The 20,043-nt window shown below is 38.9% G+C and overlaps 1 protein-coding gene across 3 annotated transcripts in view; it reads right to left on the minus strand.

The window, feature by feature from the left end:
- PAFAH1B1 (platelet activating factor acetylhydrolase 1b regulatory subunit 1) overlaps positions 1–18,872 on the minus strand; it is a 70,874-nt gene extending 52,002 nt beyond the window's left edge. For 2 of the 3 annotated variants that reach the window (XM_079130912.1, XM_079130913.1), the window contains exon 1: positions 18,489–18,872. The gene's annotated coding sequence lies outside the window, so the exon portion shown is untranslated. Of the gene's footprint in view, positions 1–17,656; positions 18,335–18,488 lie in introns of those variants that run through there. The other variant, XM_079130914.1, reaches the window with a different exon arrangement.
- Between the last annotated feature and the right edge of the window lie 1,171 nt (positions 18,873–20,043).

Raw genomic sequence — 20,043 nt, forward strand, 5'->3', positions numbered from 1 at the left:
GCTATGTTGCCCAAGTTCTTTAATTTGCAACCTCCTGCCTCTGTCTCCCAAACACTTGGGATTATAGACATGTACATCATACCAACTTGCTCTTGGTCTTTTTAAGTATAGGGATTGAACTCAGAGCCCTTAACCACTGAGCCACATCCCCAGTCCCCCACCACCCCTTTTTTGGAGACAGGATCTCCCTAAGTTGCTGAAGCTGACTCTGAACTTGCAATCCTCCTGCCTCAGCCTCCTGAGCTGCTGGGATTACAGTTATGTGCCACCACGTCTGGCCTGCTCTTAGTCTTGAGATGGCTTTCTCTAGGTTATAATCTGGTTCCTAAAAGTAGATCTGTTTACATTCAAGCGTAAGTGCCAAGAAATTATGACAACCCAAATAGAAAACAGGCACTGTGGTCCCTCAACTGATTTCTAGTTTATTATTATCCACACCAGTTTGTCACCACTGAAGGAAGTAATTTAGGAATATACTATCAGTGTCAATTTTTTCAGTTTTTTTACTAAGGATATATGAAGTACTCAGCATTCAAACTAAACAAAAGATATGTGTCCCATGTAGTCTAGTACATAGTCAACAAACCTGGTTTATCTATAGAAAGTGACATGGGACCTAAAAGCAATGTTAAAGAGATCCTAGAGATAATATATGTACAATGTAAAGATACTGGCTAAATGTGTTCATTCACTGATTATCATTATCTGTCTTACTATCTCTGTGCTATGAAGTTGTAAGATAAGTGAAAATTAATAAAATGCAATGAACCAAAGGAACACACAATCTAGTTAGAGTGAGTTAGGAAAGGAGGTGATAAAGAAAATACAAGCTGAGGACTGACCAAGTCAGCACTATAAACGGAAAAAAAAAAAAAGATGGAAAAGATCTGCACTTTTTTCAAGCAGCTTTTGGAAGAGGAAAAAATAATGTTGAATATAACATAACAACAAAAAATTTAATGCAAAATTTTAAGCAGTTGTGAAAGAGAATATTGCTTAAAAGCTGAGGTTAAAGACAGCAAACAAATACAAAGTACAGTCATAAGAAACAAGCCTTTTTTTTTAAATTTGAATTCAAGGGATTCAGCAAAGAAAAGAAGATAAAGAATTGTAGTTCTAGTAGGTGAAAGAAAAAAAATCTTACTTCTTTGTATATAAAGGTGAATCCTAAGCACACCTGAAGAGAGAAGGGGCAAAGCCTAGCTACCACAGGTATAAAAATTGTACCTCCTTACATTTAATCTGTGCTGAAAACCAGTATGAGTTCAGATCCATGGAACAGTCTTCTGCCAAAGGAATTCATTTCCATCCGCATAAAATAAAGTTGCATCCTGATCCTCTTTTACTTTAAATCTTTTCCTTAATGACTACCACTTTTGGGTACTTCAGAGAATGTTTTGCCCTCCTTCAAATCAGAGGAGAAAGATAAGGATGTAGCTCAATGGTGGGGTGCTTGCCTAGCATGTGTGAGGCCCTGGATTCAAACCCAGTAAAGGGGGGGTGGGAATTCCACTAGGTTTTCACAAAAGAATTTAAATCCTACATATGAAGAGCCTGGAGAAAATATATGGAACATCCATACTTCATGTACATGCCAAAGTTAATCTCAATACATATCAAAACATGAGCTGGGCACAATAGCACATGGCTATAGTCCCACCTACTCAGGAGGCTGAAGCAAAGGAACCCTGGAGCACAAGAGCTGGAGGACAGCCTGGGCAACCAGGCTCAAAAGAAAAAAATAAACATACCAGGTAAGGGAAGCTGTTAAATACTAGTCATCTTATTTACTGTACATATGCTGAAAAAGAAATAATAAAAATAATAATTATAACATAATCCTCTTTATGAGCAACCCTAAGGAAAATTCTAGCATCAAGTGGCTAGTTATCTTTGTTGTTGTTTTCATCTTAAGGACACTGAAAAAAACCTTTTCCCCGCTTCCTGTTAGCTCCTGGAAAGCTCAGAATCAAATCAGTGATCTGCTTATAGAAAGAAAACCGTGAAATATCTTTTTGGTCTAGATCCTGATTCCATTTTTTCCTTATCCTTTGTTTTTTTAATGTCCCTTTTCTCTTCACTTTTAATCTGTAATAGTTTGCAATTTTACATATTCTTATAAAGTAAGGCATTATAAATCAAACAGAGAAACCAAGTAGGGTGACTGCTTTGGTGGCACATATAAATAGAAACTAAGAAGGTAAAATGGTGACTCAGGTAAAAGGGTGGAAAAGCCCTAGTTTGCAAAGTAAGTTCAATTAAAAAAAAAATTAATGGGGCTGAGGTACAAGTCAGTGACATAAGTGCTAGCTTAATATATGCAAGGCCCTGGGTTCACTATCCAGTATTCAAAAATTACTGGGTTGTCAGACAAAAACATGTTTACAATCTAAATCCTGGACAACCTATTTGTGGCCTCTGAGGTACTTAATGCATACAGTGCTGACAGGCTGGACAGTTGAGATAATACAAGTTTTAAATTTCTTTGCTAAAAGCCTTTCTAGAACAAGGGTAGACCTAACAGATAAAAGAACAGGTAAATATCTTGCATGTGCACAGAAATTCATGATTTACAAACTGTTTTCATATTATTATAAACCTCCAACTATGCTGTGGGGCAGCACCAATAGTCACGTGCAAAACAGATGACAAACTACTGTCTCTAGAACAATGCAAGTGATACAATTTAAGTGAAACAGGCAAGACTGTAATTTTTCCATACATGACTCATTTTGTTTACATACTAAAATATTTTTCGCTTTCAAAGAAACAGGTTCTCTTCTACTTTTCTTAAATACTACAGTTGTCCAGCTGTATATTTTTCATTTTTGATAGACATTATCAATAGAATATTATTTCTCACTGTAAACAGTATAAGAACTATAAGAAAAAGCATCAGGGAATGATAGGAGTTTGTTTCACTGGAAAGGTTATGCTCATCTAAAGGAGGGCAGCTGTGATTCAGTTTGGGACTATAATTACCATGGGAAAACATGGGCCCCACTGTTTCCATACTTTTCAGAATCCAAAAGTAGACCATGCAAAATAGCTAATTTTTAAATGTTGGTTCAAAAAAATTTTTTTTTTTTTTTTTTTTTTTTTATACTAGGGATTGTGCTTGCAAGGTAAGCACTCTATCAACTGAGCTATATGCCCAGCCCAAAAAAATTTTAACTATACAAGTCTAAGAGAAATACATTTACAAACTGAGTCTGGCCTACAGGTTGCCAATATGCAGTCTATAGCTAGTTACTAAAAAATAAAGGTTGTTTGAATGGTTAAGGAAACTGAGGACAAAGGAACTAAGTTTAGGAATTCAATCTATAAAAGTGGTGACACCAGTATTGTTCATTCTCTTTCCTCAATTCAAAACATAAAAATTATTAAAAAATCACATTTTATTTAATTAACCTCAGGATAAATTCTGCAATGCAAAAACAAATTCTATCATCTCATCTAAGAGTACCTTTCCTATGTTCATTACAGCATTGTAACGGTGAAAAGTTTTAATCTAAATGCCTATTTCTACAGTCTAAATATAAAGAAACTAGGGTATAACATATAATGAATAATACAACACAATAAACTAGATTCCATAAATAGCACAAATATATCTAAAAAATTTTTGTTGTGGCCAGGCATGATTGTGCAATTCTACCAACTCTGGAGGCCGAGGCGGAATAGAAAGTTTGAGGCCAGTCTCAGCAACTCAGCAAGGCCCTCAGCAACTTTGTGAGACCCTCTCTCAAAATAAAAAATAAAAAAAGGTCTGGGGAAATAGCTCAGAGGTACAGTGCCCCTAGTTTAATCCCCAGTACAAAAAATAAAATAAAATAAATTTTTTGTTGTGAAAAAAAACAAGTATGATAACAAATTCTAACAATCTACAAAGCATTACTACACATGGTTTATGGATATGTACATGTATAATAAAAACATGGAACAATCGGGAACGGTGTGCACATCTGTAATCCCTGTGGCTGAGGAGGCTGAGACAAAAGGATCACGAGTTCAAAGTCAGTCTTAGCAACTGGGGGGTGCTAAACAACTCAGTGAAACCCTGTCTCTAAATAAAATACAGAATAGGGCTGGGGGTGTGACTCAGTGGTCGAATGCCCCCGAGTTCAATACCCAGTACAAAAAAATAAAAAGGAATAATGGAATATATACGAACTTTAGGAGGAAAATTGTCACTGTAAAGAAGAAAGAGAACAGGATTGGAAAGAGGTATAAAAAGGACATCAATATTAACTCTAATAATGCTTCATTTCGTAAAAAAAAAAAGTTCTGAAGTATATGACAAATGTTAACATCCATCAATTCTAGTAGTGATATGCTAATATTTTGTTATATTATTGCAGGTACTTTTCCTGTACATTTGATATATTCCATCGTAAAAACAAATAAATTAACTTCAAATACATAAAATAATAAAAAGCACTTTTCTGATTGAGGACAGGTCCCACTATAGGCTCTGTGACAGGTAACAAATTGGATATGGAAATCATATGAAAGCAGAAAGCATTGATGGGTCCAGGCAGACCTGGCAGCACCTCTGTAATCCAGGTACTCTGGAGGATATAGCTCAGTAGTACAAATTTCATGGGTTCAATCCCCACCACAGAGAGAGAGAGAGAGAGAGAGAGAGAGAGAGAGAGAGAGAGAGAGCGTGCGCGCGAGAGCGAGCAGGTAGGCAGGATGTTGGCAAGTCAGTCGGTCTGGGGATGTGGCTCAATGGTTCAGACCCCAGGTTCAATCCTCAGCAAAGAGTGGGGGATAAGCACACATGAAATTAAGTCCTAGATTTTTGAGGCCCTGCTGTGTAGAATTTTGGAATTTAATACTCAAGATTCAAATATCCTGGGGGCTAGGAGTGTAGTACCTGAGTAGTAGAGCATTTTCCTCACGTGTGAGGACCTGGGTTCCATTCCCAGCATCAGCAACAACAAAAATCTTGGCCACTCACCAACTGGGTGACCCTGGGTATATCTTCAAACTTCCTAAAAAGTTTATCCACCCATTCATGAAAAGAAGCTAATAGTAACCTGCCTTAAATAATTGTAATGAGTCTTAGAAAAATAGTCAATGTTAAGGGGTTATCTACCCTGTATTCTCAGACATCCTTACAGGAACAGAAAAATGATACAAAGACAATAAAATTTTTTATATTTTATACACATAAGCAAGGTAAAAGAGACACTGCTTTCCTAGTGTCCAGGAACAGAGAATAAATCAGTTTCACTATCACAAGGTAAACTGCCTTATTAGTAGTATTATCTTCATTTCTTTCTCTCTCCCTCCCCAACCCCCAAATACTGGGGATTGAATATCTAGGGGTGCTACATCCCCAGACACATTTTTATTTATATTGAGACAGGGGTTCACAAGTTGCTGAGACTAACCTAGAACTCATAATTCTCCTGCCTCCACCTTTTAAGTAGCTGGGATTTCAGGTGTTTCTGTGCTTGGCTCAACATCTCATTCTAATCATCTTTATTCACATCATAATAATAACAAACAACATTTACTAAGTACCTATTATGTACTGGATGCTGTTCCTAGTCTCTTTAATGCATTAACTCATTTAATACATCAGATAAAACATTTTACATAGCTAAAACAGAGAAAAATAGGTACCATAACATGAATTCAAAGAAAAGAAAGTTTCTTCCAGGCAGAAAAAATTAGAAATAGCTGCCTGGAAAAGAAGTCTGTGGTGTGCAGATTTGAAGGATATACAAGGGAAAGGGAATACAAAGTGAAAGATGAATTACAGAAGATGCAGCAGGCAATAAGAAAAAGCTGAAAAGGTAAGCCAAGACATAAAAGTCTTAGCCTGTTTAGGATTAAACTAACATCTATTAAATATACCATGTTTTGCCACTGTGCCCTTAGCATTTTCATATACATATGTCATTAAAGACAGTAAAAAGTTGGTGATGAGTTTTCAGCCAAAAAAAAAGTGACTTGAGAACTGTAGTTCAGCAAAATTTTCGGGCTGCTTTATGTAATGTCCTACACAATTCCTCTTCTTACTCTCTTCTACAGCTAATACATCCAATTTCTCAATTCTACTTAAGTCACTCAAGCTACAAATCTGAATTATGTAAATTTCCCTCTATCCATTTCACAACTCATTCACAATTCAACCTCCTAAATCATTCTCAGTCAACATCAACAATCTTCACTTTCACTGCTTTATTTCAAGTATTCATCATTCCTTGGGGGGGGGGGGATTTTCAAATCACCTAGAATATATACAGAATATAATGTACAAATTTTACTTTTTTGGTTCATATACCTATCCAGTCTCATATCCTATAATTCCCTCTACTTACCAGCATATACGAAAGAGTTTTTCTGCCTGTATTGTTGTTCCTGCTACCTGAAATGACCTTCTCCTATGGCCACACCAATTGCATTCTTCAAGATTCAGTTTATATGTCATTTCTCCAATGTCTTTAGTGGGGAGATATGATGGGCCCTGCAATAGCTTAAATGACAGATTTTTTAAAAATATTTTTAATTGTCAATGGATCTTTTATTTTATTTATTTACATGCAGTGCTGAGAATCGAACCCAAGGCCTCACACATGGCAGGCAAGTGCTCTACCACTGAGCCACAACTCCGGCCCCCTAAGTGACAGATACTATATACAACATACCACAACAACTCAGGACACAAATTTAAAATACTAAAAGTCCACTGATTTCCTATCCACTTCATCATTTTACTAAGAATTTAAAGAGGGCTGGGATTTAGCTCAGTTGGTAGAGTGCTTGCCTTGCAAGCACAAGGCCCTGGGGGGTTCAATCCCCAGTACTACCAAAAAAAAAAAAAAAAAAGAAGAATTTAAAGAAAATTTGGGGCTGGGGTTGGGGCTCAAGAGTAGAGCACTTGCCTGGCACATGTGAGGTAATGGGTTTGATCCTCAGCACCACACAGAAATAAACAAACAAAATAAAGGTACTGGGTTCATGTACAAACTCACATTATTAAAAAAAAAAAAAAAAAAAAGAATTTAAAGAAAATTCAAATTCAAAAAAGCTCAAATTTGTCCAATTTCAATCAAGATTTTTCTCCTTTACATAAAATTGAATGACATGAGAAAATATTTTTTTTTAAGTTGGGAGCTAAGATTTATCCAAAAGTGAATACGTGATGAGGTTATTGAAATTTGGGTGCGGGGGCAGTAACCAGGAATTGAACTTAGGGGCACTCGACCACTGGGCCACATCCCCAGCCCTATTTTGTATTTTATTTAGAGACAGGGTCTCACTGAGTTGGTTAGCACCTCTCTGTTGCTGAGACTGGCTTTGAATTGGCAATCCTCCTGCCTCAGCCTCCCAAGTCGCTGGGATTATAGGCATACACCACCATGCTCAGCGAGGATATTGAAATTTAATGAAAAAATTTGGATATTATAGAAAATTTTCTTTTCTTTTTTTAAGCACAGAGAATCAAACCCAGGGCCTTTAGCATGCTAGGCAACCACTCTGCCACTGAGCTAAAACACCCAATCCTTTAATTTGCCTTTAATAGTTCAGCAGTTACTTCAAAATTTACAGTATTATCCTGGTGCTATTACCTTTGTAATCACACTTCTCAAAGTAAAGATGTAGCATAAACACAATACATTAGAACCATTATTCAAGCTTTTGGGCTCTTCTGACTTGAGCTAAGTTTTCATCATAATGCTATGTCCTTAAAGAGAAATTACTTCCACCTATTGAGAAAAGTAGCAAGGACCTATAAATTAGAGATTAAAAACTATCTCAGACCTTAGTTCTCATTTTTATGGAACTATCATAATACACCCCCAAAGAATCAATATCACTAGCAAAGATTACATTTAAGATCCAAAGTTCTTTAAATATTTCTTTAAAAATATTATAAATAATACCATATGTGGGAGTGAACCTTGCAACTCCTTTCATCCTCTATCCTTACTTCCTCAATATTTGTTGAATTACTTTTCTTGTGTCCATCTTTACCACACTACTACACCTCACATCATATCTTACATGGATTAATTTCTGCAGGACTCACTAATCCCAATTTTGGTCTATTAACATCTATCCACTACACAGACCCTATGATCATCTATCTAAAATACAACCTGATCATATCACATCTCTAGTTAAAACAACCCTTTACCGTCGTCCTACTTTTTATTTAACAAATATTTATATAACTCTTACTATACACTTCGAAATGTTTTACAACTCCTCACAACAAGCTAGGAGAATTTATATATAATATAATACAGTTATGTAAGCAGAAGTGAATCCAAGTTCCTAAGCCCCAAAGTCTGGGCTCTTAGTCACCCTATCACGCTTCCTCCTTATTTCCTAAAAGTCCACACTTTATAAGGTCTCCAATTAGCATCTGGTCAAGTTTAATTTCTTTTTCTTTGTTTATGTTTTTTAGTTGTAGATGAACACAATACCTTTATTTTCTTAACGTGGCACTGAGGATCAAACCAGTGCCTCACACATGGTAGGCAAGCATTCTACCACTGAGCCACAACCCTTAAGTTTCATTTTTCTTTCTTTCTTTTTTTTTTTTTTTTTTTTTTTGCGGTGCTGGGGATTGAACCCAGGGCCTTGTGCTTTCGAGGCCTTAAGTTTCATTTCTAATCAAGCCTCACCTAGCTCATACTCAAGTAACATTGAACCCCTTGTAATGTATGCCCTCCCCACTGTAATCTTTATGATTCTGTACCTTCGATGACCTCCACCTGCAGCACCTTTGAGTACTACAGCACAGTTCCCTTAACAGAGTACACTAAATACATTTTGATGAAATAATGCATTTTAATTGTTTTGTAAGGTTAGTGTTATCATGTTATCAGATATCCCCCAAAAGTTCCTATTAATGCAAGAATGTAAAGCAAATGGATTATAAAAACTATAATCTGATTAGTCCATCATACTTTGAATGGTGGTAACAACTACAGGCAGGTGGACCATGGCTGAAGAAGGAAGTGGGTCACTGCAGGCACATCTTGGAAGAATGCATCTTCCTTGCAGCCCCTTTCCCCTTCTCTTTCTCTGCTTCCTTGCTGCCATGAGGGGAGCAACTTTCTTCTGCTGGGCCCTTACCCCAGAATGCGCTGCCTCACTGTGAGCCCAGAGCAATGGAATTCACCATTTATGGCCTGAGACCTCTGAAACTGTGAACCCCAAATAAAAGTTTCCTCCTCTGACTTGTTCTTGTTAGATGTTATGGTTATAGCAATGAAAAAGCTAACTAAAAGTCACTAAGCAATAATAAAAATCGTAATTAATTATTTATTAAACATATAAAATACCAAATGTTTTAGACCTCATGTCTACAATAATGATTATTACATTAAAATGCACACAAACAGTTGGGCACGGTAGCGCACACCAGTAATCCCAGCGGCTCAGGAGGCTGAGGCAGGAGGATCAAGAGTTCAAAGCCAATCTCAGCAACTCAGTGAGACCCTGTCTCTAAATAAAAACACAAAAAAGGGCTGAGGATGTAGTTCAGTGGTTAAACACTTCTGGGTTCAATCCCTAGTACCACAAAAAAAAAAAAAAGTACACACACACACACACACACACACACACACACAGCAATAACAAAAAATCTCCACCTTTGCTCTACTTCCCTCCCACCCCAGTACTGGGGATTGAACCTAGGGGAGCTCCACCACTGCTCCCAGCCCTTTCTACTTTTTATTTTGAGATAGGGTCTCATTAAATTACTGAGGCTGACCTCTAATTTGAGATCCTCTTGTCTCAGCTGTTGGAGCAATTGGGATTACAGGTATGGGCCACCACGCACAGCCTCTCTCACTAATTCTTCTCTCTTAATAATACCCACATCCACTAATACCCAACTATCCACCAAAAAAAAACGAAAACAAAAAAAACTCATTACTTTCCTTATTTCTCACCTCCCTCATTGCCCACATCCAATTATATATATATATATGAGCCCTTCAAAAGTTTATTCCTTCAATCTGTACTCCACCATAAATAATATTAGTCTACTAAGTTCCACCACTGCATTTTCCACAATGCTGACAGTTACCTTTCTAAAAGGCAAATCTAATGATATCACTTATTACAACTTAAAATTCTACACTGATACTCTCAGGGCCAAAGCAGTGGTTCGCAAAAACAAGCAACTACATAATCTATTAAAAATGCAGATATCCCTGGTGCAACATCATGGAACTCTAAGATGGAGCTGGAAATCTACATTTTCATAAGATAATTCCAATGCAGAGACTATGTACTACCTTGTTCTTTAGGACAGATAAGAGTAGGTACTCACTCCTCCCCTTTACCCATCATTTCAGTCATTCTGAACTGTGAAATGTCTCTCATGCTCACCAATTTATTCTTTGACTATGTACAGATTACGATCACCATACTAATTAATATTCTCCCCACTAATCCCAAACAAAGTAATTGACTCTCTTCAAAAATGTTCAACCAACATCTTTGTGAAGACTTACTTGAAAACTCTAAGCACTCACACCACCAAGTACATATTTTGATTATATCACCTTTACATGTTATGTTTATAAACCTTAAGATCTTTGAGGGCAGAAACTAACATGTTTGTATCCCTAGTCCTTAGTATATCATATAGCAAAATAAATGTTTGCTAAAGAGAAAAATGATGAAAATTTAGAAGAGAAACAAAAATGTAATGGTATTGGATAATGTTTTAAAATGTAGAAACCAAATGAGGTTCTCCATACAATGGAGAGCAAAACAAAAATAACTACAAGGACTGGGGTTGTGGCTCAGTGGTATAGAGCACTTGCCTAGCATGTGAGGCACTGGGTTTGATGCTCAGCACCACATAAAAATGAATAAATAAAATAAAGGTATTGTGTCTATCTACAACTAAAAAACAAATTTTATTAAAAAAAAAAAACCTGCAAGAACTGTAATAACTTCAATTCTCAAAAACTGTCTTGCCTTCAAATTACAAATTCTCCTTAACGTAAAATAAATATCTCTTTCAAGACATGAATCTAATAGATGTTTTTTGTTTTCTTTTTTTTTTAACCAGTTGTTTTTATAAGACTCTAGCCAGGAGCAGAAGAGCACACCTGTAACACTAGCAACCAAGGTTGAGTAGGAGGATCCCAAGTTCAAGGCCAGCCTCAGCAATTTAGGGAGACCTTGTCTCAAAATAGAAAATAAAAGCTAGCTAGGGGTGTGCATGCCTATAATGCCAACTCTTGGGAAGTTGAAGCACAGGATTGCAAGCTCCAGGCCAGCCTGGGCAACTCAGCAAGACCCTGTCTCCCCGCTCAAAAAAATGCTCAGTGGTACAACTTCCCTGAGTTCAATCCCCATACCAGGCCAGGGTGGATGGGTTGTTTTAATAAGTAGAGAAGGAGAGAGAGAGAAAAAAAAAAAATCTGCCTTATTGTCATGTATAACCAATTAGAACAAATAAAAAATAAAAATTATAAAAAAATGTTTAAATTTGCCTTACTAAGTAATATATATAAATAAATACTCCCCCATCCAGAAGGTGGTACCCAACTGGCTTACTAAAGGATAAACTAGGGAAAGGAAAAGGAACACCTTTACAGTAGAGAAAACTTGGCAACTACCACATTAACTAAGTGATGAAGGTTAACATCATCAGTGATGTTTGTAGGTATCATATAACCTCTGATGTGAAGTGATGAGAAGTACAGTTCACCTCTATGCTATTTTCTTCCCGAAAACCCACAGACTCAATCTAAATCATAAAAAACATGAGACAGGGGGCTGGGGAGATAGCTCAGTCGGTAGAGTGCTTTCATTGCAAGCACAAGTCCCTGGGTTCGATCCCCAGCACGGCAGAAAACAAACAAACAAAACAACAACAACAAAAAAAAAAACATGAGACAAACCCAGTTTGGAGAATACTCTACAGGGCATCTGACCAGTACTACTCACAACTGCCAAGTTCACAAAAAACAAGATTGACTGTCACAGACCAGAAAGAGACTAGGGATACATGACAACCAAATGCAATGTGGTACCTTAAACTGGATCCAGAACACAAAGACTTTTAGCTAACAATAATATACCAAGGTTTTTTCCTGTTTTCAAGTACTAGGTAATTAGCCCAGGGCCTTGCACAAGCCATACTAGCTTGGCAAGTGCTCTACCACTCAGCTACCTCCCCAATCCTTTTATTTTAAGACAGGGTCTTGCTAGGTTGCCCAAGTTGACCTGGAACTTGTGATCCCCCTGCCTCAGGTTCCTGAGTAACTGGGATGAAAGGTGAGCGCCACAGTGCATACCTCCAAGGTTAGTTTCTTAATTTCTACAATTGTACCACAGAAACTGAAGGTGTTAACATTAAAGAAAATTGGGTGTAGAGTATATTGAAAAGCTCTCTGTGCTATGTCTACAGCTTTTCAGTATATCTAAAAATTTTTCCAAACTAAAATTTATATTTAAAAAAAGGGGGGAAAGCTGGGGATGTATATAGCTCAGCAGTAGAGCTACACTAGCATGCACAAGGCTCTGACTTTGATGCTCAGTAGCAAATATAAAAACACATTAAATGCATACATACATAAGGGGATATAGGAGCTTTTTACGTTAATAATTAAAATCTCAGACAAAAATAATTGTAGCCAGGCACAGTGGCATATGCCTATAGTCCCAGTTCCTGGGAGCTTGAGCCACTGGAATTACAGGCATGCACCACCTCACCCAGATTGTAGTCAACATATTTTTAATAAAATATGGAAAAATAGATATGCTGGTAAGGTGGCCCAGGCCTGTAATCCCAGGGGCTGCGGAGACTGAGGCAGGAGACAAAATTTGAAGCCAGATTCATCAATTTACCAAGGCCTGGGTAACTTGGCAAGACCCTGTCTCGAAAAATAAAAAATAAAAACAGGATAGGGATGTACCTCAGGGGTTAAGCCCAGTATTTTTTATCTTTTTTTTGGTACTGGGAATTGAATGTAGCTCAGTTATAGAACACTTTATGTGGGAGGCCCTGAATTCAACTGCCAGCAAGCACTGCCCCCCTAAAAAATATATATATATACTTTATACATACAAAATACTAGTATCATAAAACGTATCTTCTATCTTTGCCATAAGTTAAAACATCTACAATGTACAAATTCTTAATAAATAAAACTTTCTATAATGCTTTCAAAAATTAAAAATTATTGGAGTTGGAGGGCTCAGTAATAAAGCACATATATGAAGCACAGGCCTTGGATTCAATCCCAGCACCCTCACACACACACATGAGAATTCTCAAAATTTTCCCAGATTCTTAATTTCACTACTATCAAAAGATAGTATCTCAGAAAATTTCTGAACAGCCTCAATTATCAACTCTTGTCAACATAAAGAGCCCCTAGCACAGTTATCAAAACGCATATGTAATTTGTCCACCTGCATTAATTCACTTTTTATAGTTAAAAATTTGGAGGGTGGAGAGGCTGGGGAGATAGCTCAGTTGATAGAGTGCTTGCCTCGATAGCAGGAGGCCCTGTGTTCAATTCTCAGCCCACCAAAAAAAAAAAAAAATTTTTTTTTTTGAAGTGTGATCCTGTTCCCTGGGACAACATAAAAATCTCTATAGAGGAACTAAAAACACTTGCCCCTCCCCACCCCCATCACCTTAATTCTGGATGGATCACTATAGAACTTCCCAACACCTACTTCCACCCTAAAACTGCTGGGGATCTAACCCACAGACTAGGACAAGCTAAGCAAGTGATGTACCACTGAATGACACCTCTACCCCAGCACATTTCTTTTCCCATAGTACTGCATTCAGTCAAGTGCAACAAGTAGTTACCTCTAAAAGCAGTATTAGGCACTTTGACAGTTCCTACTCATACGCCTAAGGCCTTATATGTGCAGAATAGTTAATTATGCGAGATATGTTATTAAGCACCAATTTAAATGATGCATGAAACAAAGGCCAGACTGTCATCATTTCAGGAAATAAGTTTTAAAAGATAAAGAATCCAGTTAGAAAAGGTAATGTAAGCCAATACCCACGTGGTACAGTGACTGTATTATTTTTACCTCATTCTAGCCATTAACCTGTAATCTTACAAAAAGAAATTATCAGACTTTTAGTTCTCTCATACATAAAAATGCCAATCTAACTTAAAAAGTAGTTGAGAAAACAAATGAAAATGAGTACCAAGTTCAATACTTATGAAATTTCTGAGAAATATTTATAATGTTGAATAACAATACCTTTCCAGAAGTATCCTTAAGTGCAGATTAGTCCTAACTACTTATGTTTCAACCAAAAGTCACCATCTTTTAAAGAGAAAACAATAAATCAAAATAATAAGCATATATGATGAAGGTATTCAACAAGTATAAAGGACAATATCAATTAAAATCTGGAACTGCCACGCTGAGCATAAAAATTATACCCATAGCAGAAGTTAAACTAAGGTTCCATTTAAATGACTAGGCAGGGCTGTGGCTGTATCTCAGTGGCAGGCACTGGGTTCAATTCTTAGCACAACAGAAAAATAAACAAAGTACATCTACAATTATAAAAAAAATTTTTTTCTTAAAAAATGACTAGGCAAAGTATCATACCAAACCAGAAACAAAGCTAGAACAATCCAAAAAGCCTTCACTGCAGTTAACTACTGAGTTACATAATACAGCATCCTTCTTCATGAAATACAGATTTCTCAACATGCTTACACTTCAACAACTAAGGTTCACACTCTACAGTTAATAATCTTCAGGAGAACAGCAGATTTGTTATTTTTTTATTTTGCTTCAGTATTCATAATTGTATGCCTTTAGTTTTACTTTAAATAGAGCAACTTTTCAAGTAAAAAAACTGTAACAATTGTGGAAGACAACAGTGGCAAAGAATTTCCAATTCAAACATTCTTTACAAAGTACACAGAAACAGGTCACCTTCATAACAAATTATTTTCATAAGAGACTTAGAACTAAAGTAAAACATCTCAGTCTGTAGGGTATAACTAAATCTTAGAGCACTTGCCTAGCAGGCCCTTTATCCCTAGAACTTAAAAAACAAAAAACAAACAAACAAACAAAAAAACCCCGTATCTATAGTCGGGACCACAAACAGACATGACCACCATGGTTTAAAAACCAACTTGAGCCTCAATTTCCTTTGGCAAAATTGTGCATGACTCACTGCTTTAGAGCTTGGTAAAAATTGGACAAATTCATTCTGCCTAATATTTTGCTTTGGATTTATTTTTTAAGACATCTCTATCTTAATGTTGACAACTTCTACATTCTTTGTGGCTTATTTATCAAGATGGGGGATTGTGAATAATATGAGCCACATTCAGACACAGATATTTTGTATATAAACATACATATATATATATGCCTTAGTATATAACCAAAAAGGAGACATTTATTCCTTTTTTAAAATATATACAAAGCAACATGGATAGTCTAAGCTAGAACAACAAAAATTATGAGATACTGATTTCCTTCCCAGAATTATCTCCAAATCTTTTTACACTACAGATATTTTACCTGGAAACATCTATATATTAGAAAATTTAAAACAGATTCCAAATAAAGTCACTAAAAATAAAATTCATCCCAAGCTCATTAAAAGTTTTGTATTTATAGGTCTGCAAAAATTTTTAAAAATTGATCTCCAAATTAAGCAAAATATTCTGCCACATATATCAGAACATATACACACACACAGGCCTTGCTCTCTTACTTAAGTCAAATTATCTGAAGATCCTGATCACTGAAAAATCAACACCCTGTGCTTTTACAACTACAAATAGTAGAGATAGGGATAGGTTAGACACACAATAGAGTAAATGATCCTTCCCAACCTACTCACTCCTTACTATATTAACCCTTCTACTTTATAATCACATTAAAAAGAACCAAAATGTAAAAACAAAAGTTGACAATTGTAAGGCTCATCAAAATCATATTCATCTCATTAATCTGAAATTATTTTTAAAAATGTCTACATATGAATGCTCCATACCAGATATTAAAGTGACCTACCCTTTCTTATGGTAGTATCTCACAAAAAAGTCCCTTTTTCAAGGGGTAACACAAGAAAAAAAGATCCATGCAAAGAACCTATAATGTGAGTTATTTTATCCTTTTTTCCCTCATCTTTTATGTTCGTTATTTAAAAATCAAAGATAGATAACTGTTTCAGTGCAAGTTAAAGTAAAACAAAACATATGTACTATTCTTATTAGATTTGTTTGCAGAATACTTACTATTTCTTGCCAATTATTTCTACAATTCATTAATTTATACTTATTTGACTAGAACAATAAAAAACATTAACAAGAGTATATATGTGTGTATATGTGCTTTACATACACTAATAGACAATAAGTCTGCTTTAGAGCAGGAATATTGTATTTTATTCCAATTATTCAATGCCCATCTTGCAAAAAAGATGGAACACATGAGATTTTAAGATTTGCTACGGAGAAATGCCTTTGTTAAAGCAACAATTAGTATCAACCTTATAAAACATAGAAGAGAAAAATGCTATGAAAGGGCAATCTGGCATTTCACAGCTCCTGTTCCCTTACTCCACCCAGTCTTCCCGGCTCAATGGCTGTTCACAGCATCCACAAATATTAGTCCATTTTTTAAAAAGGAGGTGGAAGGAGGTACCAAAATATGGACTGCTCCATCAAAATCAACATATTCAGAATTTTTTTATGTGAAAAACTGGGTTCCTTTCTCTGATCTCAAAAAATATACTAGCTTAAATTTGTTTTAGGAGGTACCTTCTTAACAATCCAAACAATGATCATTTATAATAGAAAGAATAAATCATCCCATAAATTATTTTTGCTTTAATAAAAACCTCAATTTGCACCTGCCAATTATTTTGCAAAACTGTTCTGAAAGACCCTCATTAGAGATTAAAAGACACCTAATGCCTTAATACCAAACCAGAATTTTTTATGTAAAAGCTTTTAACATATCTTCAATGTTATATCACTATCCAACATATACAAGTAGGAAATATTCCCCATTAAGGGATTGAACCCTGGAGCAATCAAGCTCTACTGGGGGAATGAGGGGACGGGGGCGGGGAAGGGGGAATTAAGCAAATACTACTGTGGAAAAAGGGACGGGATGACAATATTACTGTATGAGCGGCCCAAGCACTGTCTCCTCCACCCTAGCCTCAAAAAGAAATTCACACAAAACAATCCACCCCCAACAAAAATAGAATTGCCAAAAATGGCACAAATATTTTGGTTAGCCTCTAAAATGTTATGAGTCTTAAGGACTGTGTGCTTAAAGTAAAGGCTGGAATAACATTATCTTTATTTTCTTCTGAGAGACTCTAAGGAAGGGGGGGGGGGGGCCTTGGCATGACATCGCCCATTGAGAACAAGACCACAAATCTGGTCCTTCTCTTCAAAAGCACAATTTCTTAACTGAAGATGGTATGAACTGGCCCCAAACCCCAACCTGAAAGGAAAATGTCCTACCCTCCTCCCAAGGAGTTTCTTGCTAAGTCACTGAAGAAAGGCAGAAAAACAAATAAAGCCGGCACCTTGTTCTCTCCTATCTCAGATACTGAAAATATCCTCCTCTCCAATGTGATGTTTTAGAGAGGAAGAGTCAAAATCTGCCCACCACCTCAAAGACATTTTCTCACCTGGAAGTCTAGAGGGTAAATAAATACAGGCACTGCATTTCCTAAAGCAATGGGGAGATCAGATGAGAGGAAGGGGAATGGCAAAGGCCCTCGAAGCTCAGTGTTAACATCGTCAAAAGGCAACTCCCGTCCGAGAAGCGGTGGCAGAAAAGAAACCCTGCCCGATTTGGTGGGTGGATGCTGCAGAGTGTTCGAACAGGGGGGCCGGGCCGCAGAGGCTGGACCACTGCATCGGGTTGTGGGGGAGGGGGGAGCCTGGGAGCGGCGGTCCATCCTCCTCAGGTCAACCCCATCCTAAGGACAGGTGGGGGACGGAACGCCTGGAAGGCCCTGTAGGTGCCTAAGCCCGGGCCCCGAGCCGACAGCCGCGGAGGGGTGGGGACTGCGGAGCTCGCCTCCGCGGTCGGGGAAAGAAGGAGGACCAGGCCCTCTCCCCAAGATCAGAGAGCGACCTGCTCCCCACGCCCTTCCTACCCAAGAATACTTTTCTTGCTAAGTCACCGCGGAGGAGGGCGATCCCTTGTCTGGGAAGGCCGCGGGTGGAGTCGTGGCGGTTCCGGGAGCCCCCGATCCCGGGCCGGGAGGACGCGAACCAGGGCAGCGCCCTCCCCGGCCAGGCCCCCCTCCTCCGTGCCTCTCACTCAACGGCCGTCGCGGCCGCCATTTTGAGAGCGAGGAGAGAAGAAGAAGGAGGAGGCGGCGGCGGCAGGGGGAGGGGAGAATGGGAGGGAGGGGACCGGCGCAGCCACATCGTCAGGCAGCCGGGCCCGGCCCGCAGCCACCCAAGCGCGGTGGAGGAAACAGGGGAGCATATAGACCCTTGCCGCCTTACCGGAGCGCTGCACCGCCGCCTCCGCAGGGCCTCTTCCGTCCTTCACTCCCATCCACCGGCGGGGGAGGGGGAGAGGGAGAGGGAAGGGAGGAAGGAGGGAGGGAGGGAAGGAGGGAGGGGGAGGATGGCGCGCTGGGCCCGGTCCCGGGGAGGGGGAGGGGAGGGGAGCGGGCGGGCTCCTCGGCCGTTCCGGGGCTCGAGCCCAAGCCCGGCGCTCGAGGTTTCTCTCGCTCGCGCCCGAGCGTTCCCCTCCTGTTCTTTCTCGCTCCCTAGACCCTCTGGTCGCTGCTCGTTCGCTCGCTCACTCGCTATCTCGGCCGCCGGACTCCGCCGCCGCCCCGCCGCTCCAGCTCCGTCTGTCACAGGAGCTGCCCCAACGCCCTGACGTCACCGCGCCGCCGCCGCCGCCGCCGCCCCAGACCCGCCAGGAAGCGGGAGGGGAGCGGAGGAGGGGCTGTGGCGCATGCGCCGGACTGGGCAAGACCGGGAGCCGTGCTGTCTTCCTGCTAGCGGCGGGGCGGCGGCTGCGGGTGCTCTTTGGCGGTGCGGTGGTTCGGACGATCGAGTTTGCGCACGAGGCACTCTTTTTCATTCTTCCTGTGCCTCTGTAACCTTGGGAAAATGTTCTTTTTTTCCTGGACCCTCATCTGCCGGCTGTGGCCCCTCACGAATTCGCTCTGCTCGCCTCACCACCCTGCTTCTATCCTCATACTGCGCCTTCCCGGCTTCCCTGACCGACAGCACGGACCGGTTGGCATCTGTGCCTCCTGGGCCCGGGTAGGCTTGGAGAGTCAGCAGAGCTGTGGCCAGTATGTTGCCCCTTTTGCCTCCGGCCTGCGGGATTATTTCACAAAAAAAGAGGAATAGTTTGGTTGACTTGGGAAGAAGCTGTTGAGTTTAAAAGGCAGATGGAATGCCTTCATTCTCTTCCTTTCTATTACAGATTTTTTTAGAGGATTCGCTTTTGGGTGTGATTCAGCTATTCTTTTAGTCACACACACATACATCAGAGACTCTTGAAGTCTCGGAACTGGCATCCAAAAAAAGACCTGAAACTTTATTCCTACTAGGGGTGTCTGTGTGTTTGCCAAATTACGAGTTGAAATATTGATGACAACTAAATCTTGGGAATGTGTACTGAGTTTAGAAAGGCCAGATTTGAGGTTATGAATAATTCAATACAGGATGCTCTTAATAAGAGGTGTTGAATGAAATTACTTCATCATTAATTTGTATTGTTCAAGGAAACTTCTTGAAACATAGGCTTAGGTTTACTAACATTTGATTTGATTTGATTTTTGTGCTGAGGACTGAACCCAGTGACACTCCAGTAACTCACTGCGTTACATCCTCAGTCCTTTTATTTTTGTTTTGAGACAGTCTCGCTAAATTGCTGAGGTCAGCTAGCCTCGAATTTGTGATCTTGCTTCCTCCTCTCCAGTCTCTGGGATTACAGGTGTGCTCCAGCCTTGCCAGTTTATGTGTACTTATTTTATTTCTTCCCTCTATGTAAGTAAATATATACACTGCGTTGGAAAGCCACACACTTAACGTT

The sequence above is a fragment of the Sciurus vulgaris genome (genome assembly GCF_902686455.1).
Source record: "Sciurus vulgaris genome assembly, chromosome: 3".
Classification (NCBI taxonomy): domain Eukaryota; kingdom Metazoa; phylum Chordata; class Mammalia; order Rodentia; family Sciuridae; genus Sciurus; species Sciurus vulgaris.